The sequence below is a fragment of the Elephantulus edwardii genome, unplaced genomic scaffold, assembly GCF_000299155.1.
Source record: "Elephantulus edwardii isolate Elephantulus edwardi_28Jun2011 unplaced genomic scaffold, EleEdw1.0 scaffold00094, whole genome shotgun sequence".
NCBI lineage: Eukaryota > Metazoa > Chordata > Mammalia > Macroscelidea > Macroscelididae > Elephantulus > Elephantulus edwardii.
Genome location: NW_006399844.1, coordinates 2,617,398 through 2,625,131, shown reverse-complemented (window position 1 = coordinate 2,625,131; position 7,734 = coordinate 2,617,398).

Below are 7,734 nucleotides of genomic sequence, written 5' to 3'. Positions count from 1 at the left end.
GTGCGGTTGGCGCAGGATAGAGCAGGGTTTAGGGCTGTTGTGCATAGGGTCGCTATGAGTCGGAAACGACTCGATGGCACATAACAACAACACCTGGATCATAGCAGGAATGATACAACTATCTCATAACTTCTGAGACCACTCTGTTTGCATGTGGAATAGCTGGCAGTGGAAAACTTTGTTAATAAATTTTCAATTTTTCATGAAATTACCAGTTTTCATGAAACCATTGGCTAGGAAAATTTGAGCTTGTTTTTATTTTGGGGGCTCATCTCAGTCCAGAACTAAGATAATTCTGAAAAAGGGTTTTCAAGGTGTGGATGAGTGACCCAAGTTCAATTCTATACTCTTACCAATGGCTTCAACAATGAGCTTGAACATGATGGTGGCTGGACAGGGCAAGAAGAAGCTCAAAGGAACAGAGTGGATTGTTACTATGTAGGATCAAGTTGGAACCGACTCATAGCTCACCCTCCAGCCTATGGGTCTTCAAAGGCAGTAAATCACGCACGAAGAAATTGCTCTGCTTCCTCCTGTGGAGCAGCTGATGCATTCAAACTATTTGCCTCTGTGTTGGCAGTGTCACTCCTTACCACTAACCACCTGAGCTCCCCTTGAGTGGATTAGAAACATGATGGGGGGTGGGAAGGTAATTACCTGAAAAGAGAATAATAGTTTGAGTATATTAGATAAAAGGAAGAGACTTTTGGCATTCTCTCTGAAGTAGAGAGGTTCTGTGGATATAGCCATTGGTTCCCCTTAAAGGATATCCTGACTAAGACGCTTCTATCTGACCGGAAATTTGCAGTTTGTTTCCTATAGAGCTTTATGCGTATTCCCTACTATTTCTATTCAGCAGTTGCTGGTTTTGGTGTGATATTGAGTTGGAACCAACCCATAGTTGACCCTCCAGTGGGTTTTCAGAGGCAGTAAAACACATAGAAGGAAATTGCCCATCTTTCTCTGGTGGAGCAATTGTGGATTAGAACCACGTATTGGGTTGACAGTAAAATTCTTTATGACTTTAGGAAAAGGGAAAGTCCTATCTTCCTGGAAGAGCTTCAGTCAGCTACATTTGGTAGTTACTACTACTTAACCCTACTTTACAGCAGTTTTATAATCTCATAATGGGTTTTTGAGAGATTTTTAAGCCTTGAAAGACCTCAAGGGATAAAGAGCTAAGGTGTCTTTTGAGACTGTAAAAATTTAAGGAGGATAGGACTGTTGTTATGTTGTTATTATGTGCTGTCGAGTCATTTGTGGCTCATAGAAAAATCCCTGATTTTTATACCTAACAACAATTGTATGCGTATTTATTATAAAATATCTGTAATCTTGAAGGTGTACCGTATACCTTTAAATAAAAGTTTTCTAAGGTGAATTTCAGTTGTTTTCTTCAATTCAGTAATAGATATATCTAATTAAACACTTGAAAGTCCATTTAATTTTTAATTCAAGAAGTCATTAATGATTGAAGCAATTTAAACAACTCAGAAAAAAATGAAGTCCCAATGAAATTCCATTAACTGTGTGGATCCTTTAATGGTACATTTAACTAATGTTGAGTTATGATGGGCCTCTGCAGAGGTACCAATGCAGTCTATCAATTCCCTTTTGGGGATCCAAGCTTTTAGCTTTTAATGATAAGCTCAGTTGATTAAGTTGGTACAATGCAATTATCAAGGTTGTCTTTTATTGTCCATTTCTCAGAGGAATAGCATCTGTTCTGCCCTTCTTCTGGAATTCAGTTGTCCTGTAGAGCTTGTGTAAGCATGACTCCTCTTAGAAGAACCTTCTAAGGTTACATGTTGGTCACCTTCAAGGCATGTGATGGGTGAGCAGAGATATTCCTTCAAAGAGCCAGGTGAAGTGAAGCATAATTGAAAACTGCTTTTAGTCTATTCCTATAAAAATACCAGTCATCTGTTTACCAACCATATGCAAGCTTCATTCAATGAATCTCAGCTAGAATTTCTAATAAGGGGCCTGATTTTCCTTTAACAGAGGTAGGTTCATGAAGCTAGATGGAGGCTTCAATATCTAAGACATAAGGAAGGACTAGACCAGATGTGTCTCAATTCCCAGTCAAGTATTCTTTCTATCATACCTCTTACATCTATGTCCCCAAGAACTGGCGACAGTGCAGGCTGGATAAATCCTGAAGACTTGATTTCCACATTTTAGGCATTAAATGAGAAGTGGATATTGTAGAACAGGAAAGAAATAACTAAAAGAAAAAATTGCCTTCAAGGAGCTCTGTGATATATTTAATGGAGATGCAGAACAAATATACATGAAGCAATTAGGAAGCATTACAAGACAATATATAATTAGGTACTAAATTATGTGACACCAAGAGTGAAGACAGCTTTATGTGTTGAAGGATTATGGAAGTCTTTATAGGTGCCTGGGCACATAAATGACCTTGAATTTTGATGGAACAAAGGTTACTAAAGAGATAGGGGTCTTTTAAAATCACCAGTTTAGTTGATTAGATTGATAAAATGCAGTTATCAAGGTTCTCTTTTATAGCCGGTGTCATTGAGCAGATGTGCTATAAATAGTTTGAACATTTATGTGAGTCTAGTCACATAGCAGTGCCACCTCAAGAAACCTACCAACACTTTAGAAGGCTTAGCTTCCTCATCTATAAAATGAGGATAAAATATTGATGGTTGATAGTGGGTTTTGCTACAAAAGAAAATATCTCATCACAACTGGAATAGCTAAACTGGGCTTCTTGCATAAGGAACAAAGGACAAGAAGTCAGTAAGTTAGTCTTTTGCTAGAATTTGTTTTATTTTCATCTCACAGGACTGGGTCCGGCTACAACCTAAACTTCTTTATCTATTAAGCAGTGACAACGTACTAATTTCTCCAAGCTTATGAATATAAACAAAGAAAAGAACTGACCTCCTTCCTCTCCTCACCCCATTCATTACCCTCTACTCCTAACCTCCACCCCCACCATAGAGCTGATTCCAACTCACATCAAATTTCCATGGTTGTAAATCTTAATGGGGTCAGGCTGCCACATCGCTCTCCACACTCAGTGGCTGGTGGATTGGAACTGCCCACCTTTCAGTTCACAACTTTACACTTAACTCATCACACCATCAACATCTTGGTATAGAGTATGGGAATAGTTCAAATACATCTGGAAACTGCGCAGGACTCATGGGCAGATATTGTGTCATGGCTAAAATACATAAGGAAAATTTAAGATAGTGTACTAAGACCTCTAAGGACAAGGCTGTAAGGCTGACTAATAAAGGGTGGTTGACGGGCTCAACCCTTCCTCTCCTGATACATATAGGATATGCACGGAAATGAACTTGGTGTAAACTATAAAGATGATGGAATGAGAATGTATTAATTGGAAGAAGAGTCTTATATGTGCATTGCATACACTCATATGTGTATTAATTAAAATACATATCCATTTTAATTGCACTTACAACATTTCATGGCCTTCCCCATGATGTAAATGAGAATAATATAGATTATAGATGTTCTGGCTCCCCTAGCAATCTGACCAGTATTGGTCATGATCCCGTAACTCAGGACTCCCAGGGACAAAGATTTTACTAGAGGAGGCATCTAAACTTGGAGATGCAATGGTTAAATGTGCTAAGGAGAAAAAGTTTTCTTGAAACATAATAATAGAAAAGTTTTTTCTTTCCTATAGGGTTGTGTCTAAAGAGCAGAAAAATGGTAGTTAGGGGTACAGGGAAATGAATATATCTCTGAAAGGGCCAGAGGGAGTAAGAATAGCACAGCCCCTCACAGCCCCAGAGCGGAAAGCAGATAAAAAATGTAAAACCCAGCCTGGTGGTGTCTCTAGAGCCATATCAACAGCAAGAGGTTCGTTTATTCATTGTTGACTCAGAGATTCACAGTTGTGGTACTGAAAATGGTGTTTATTAAGGAAGTGTATTGGAGAGTGGGGGAGGCAAAGAATATCATCCAGAACAAGTCCACGTTTTAGCCCAAGTTCCAAGGCGTAATTTCTCAAGTAGTCCCGGCTCTGGTTTCAGGTCAGCAATTAACTCTATCTAAACCATCCAGGTGTTGTTGTTTGCCATTAAGTCAGAACTGACTCATAGCTGACCTCCACTGGGTTTTCAGAGGCAGTAAATCTCACAGGAGGCGATACCTTATTCTTCCCTGGAGCATCTGGTGAATTTAAACTGTGTGCCTTTGAGATTGCAGCACAATTTCTTATCACTAGGCCAGCAGAGCTCCCTAGTAAGCAAACAGTAAATGGACATTCCCTCCTTTAGACCGGGATTTCCTAAAATACATATATAGCTTAGTTGACATCAGGCTGAACTAGATCATCCACCAGTTTTCCTAGATTCTTTGACTTTTACTGTGATTTTAGGTGTTAAGAGAAGACGCTTCCCGGAAGAAGAGAGCCCCACTGAGACAAGGAAAGGGTTTGAGGGTGGGTGGAGATTAGCATAATTCTACTCTCAGTCATGAGAAAGAAAAACATAGGCCGCTGGGTTCCTGTAAGATACAGTCAGGAACATAAAGAAGGAGTCTATTTAAAGAGTCTGGAATCTTCCCCACTTTTCCTTTTTTAGCTACATCAGTTCTCGTTATTGTGTTCTCAGTATTTTCATTAACAAGGGGTTGGGGAAGTCGCAGATGGATCGATATTCTTAGTCTCATAGATAGTATGGATGAGGACTAGGAAGAAAGGGCTGACAGTGTGTTTCTGAAGATTAGCCAGTGAAAAACTCTATTAATCACTATAATCTGATAAGAACTGATCACACGGATGGCACAGGACTGGACAATGTTTCATTTCCTGCATGGAGCCATCCCTAGTGGGCACTGATTCAAGGAACAGCTAACAAAAATATATGCTATCTGGGTCCAGGCATCAGGAGGAGAGCCAAGAGTAGCACAGTAACAGCCATACTAAGAGGAAGCAGCTTGAATTTCAAGGAGCTCTTGGTGACATAAAGGGACCCCCTCCCATAAATGTTTACAGTCCTGGAGACCCAGGAGAAGGCAACTGTGGCTCTGGATCGACTTGGTGACAGTGATTGGAAACAGAAAGGGTATGTTGTTGGTCAGGCTCAAGGCAAAGCCTTGCGTTAAACATTTTCACTCCAGAGCTGTTTATTGTCTGTTCTTCATTTATTTAAACACAATCATTTTAAAATTAGAAGGTGAACACAGCACTTAGCCTTGTGTTTATTTTCTCTAGAAATGCTGAAAAGAGAGGGCTTAAGTTTAAAAATGCATCCACAAAGATTTCAGCATAGTCTTAGGCAGCTTTTTGCATCACTGAGGATTTCATGCTCTCCCGCTTGTTAAAATGTTCTCCCTTATCTTGAGCTGAAATCCAACTTCCTCTGATTTTATCTTCGCATGAAGCTAGGTCTGCTACAACACAATGGCTTTTCCAGGCATCTAGATCTTCCACCTTGTCATCTCATTAGTAATTCCTTCTAGCAGCTTCTCTTGAGTCTAGTGCTGAGGGAAGGGAAGGCAGAGATGACACCTTCTCAGGCGTCGGTTTTGCACTCTTCGTTTTTTGTCCCTTTCCTTGTCACATAAAACAGTCCTTCACCTGCTCTTGGCATTGAGGGAGTTGGGGAGATGAGTCCCAGCTGGAACTGAGAGCAGTCTTTTCGTTCTAACAGCTAAGCGGCAAGTATTGAGGATTATTATCATTTTTTATACTGTCTCCCTCATGGTGTCGTAAAACACATTTGCATGCCAAAAAGCAGGCCCTTGGGGAGGAGGCTGCCCTTTAAAAAAATACTGACACTCTTGCATTTCTCTTTGATCGTAACATATATTGTGCTTCCTCTTGCCCATCTGTAGTTCCGAGGGCTTGCTCATTACCCATAGGTAGCAAGTGACTTTCCCCTCACTTTTAGGATTACTACCAGTTATGGAAACTTACCCAGATGAACCCTCATGCCCCTCTTGAGGATTCAGTGCCTCTTTTTTTTAATTATCAGAGAAGGTCTTCAACATCTATGGAGCTCTTGATTTGGTTCAGGCCTGGTGTCAAGCTCTGGGCTGCTCAGAAGAACAAGATAAACCTCCATATCTTTCCTTACCTCTTTACTTTTTTGTTTGTTTCTTTCTTTTTACTGTGATTTGAATGAAAGTTTCCAAGCAAATTGGCTTTACATTCAATTATTCACATATGTTTTGTTTAATATTAATTACATTACCCACAAGACAAACAGGTTTGTCCTAGAGAGGGTGAGACCAGGTTGCTCCTTGGAGGCAAGGATTCTGAAGCTTCGTCTGACATACTTTGGACACGTTGCAAGGTGGGACCAGTCCTTGGAGAGGGATGTCATGCTTGGGTGGGTGGAGGGACAGCACGAGAGAGGAAGACCCTTGATGAGATGGATTGATTCAATGACTGGGGTAATGGGACTATGTGTGTCAGAGACAGTGGGATTGCACAGGATAGAGCAGGGTTAAGTTAGGCTGTTGTACATAGGGTCAGGTGACTTGAGGGAACATAACAACAACAACAACCCACAAGATAACTTTTCCCACTTCCTCTCTGTGATTCTCACTGCCATTAACCTTTCTTCCCCAACACCCAGCCTGCTGAGCTCTATCCTTGCACAAATGCTGCCCTTTTGACTTTTTCTTGGTTACTCTAAGGAGTGAGGGTCGCTCCAATGTTACAGGTCACTGTCTGTTACTGTTGCTAAGTACCATGGAGTCAGTCATGACTCACAGTGATCTTATGAACAATAGATCTGAACCTTGCCTTATCCTACACCATCCCCAGGATCTCTGATACGCTTTTGTGTATTGTTTGTCATGCTGTTAGGAGGAGCCTTCCTTGGAAACAGACATCATGTTTGGAAAGGTGGAAGACTCTGAATGAGATGGATTCACACAGACCTCTGCAATGGGCTCAAGTATGTCAGAGAGGATGAGGATGGCACCGGATAGGACAGGGTTCAGATCCTTTGTTCATACGGTTGCTATGAGTCGTACTTGACTCAGTGGCCTCTAACAACAGCATCGTTTGGCTAGAAGTTGAGTCATGCCAGTGAGTTTTGTTCTACCTTTGAAGGGATGACTCTGCACTTGTTTAGCCTTTAGGAGCTTTCTGTCCATTCTCTTCCTTTGGACGACCTATCACAGGACAGATTAGTGCTGTGATTATTATACTTTTCAATCTTTCTCTGACCCAAAGTAACAAAGAGCGGAAGGAAAGTTTTGGTCCGAGAGATTTCTACTGTGGGATTTAATTCAGGAGCTGTCAGTGTTTATGCATATTCCAGCGCTTAGTCCCATTTGCATCCAATCAGACCCCTCCCTGCTGACAGCAGGCCTGTCTCTCCCAGGGATACAGATGTAATTATCCTTTCGCAAGTGCATGGCACACTGTCAGCCTTTCCTTCTAGAAGAGAAGAAAAGACCCTGAAACAGGGTGGGAGGGGGAACAACAACCAAGTGATGAGAACAGGGCTTCTTGTTCTGTTGACTTGGGACCCCTCCCCTTTGGGGCAGCTCTGAACTACTCTACAAGTTCCAGTGTTTCTTTCCTGTCCTTTCCCAGGTTGCCTTCATTTCTTATTTTCCTCAAAGCCTTACTGGGAGGTATAGGAGAGAATAAGAACAAAAGACATGGTTTTCCAGAAAAATATCAACATAAAAGAGAACCAGTGGCTTACTTTCTTATCAGCTCGCTCATTTCCAGATACTTGTTTCTCACCTTAAAAGAAGGAAAAG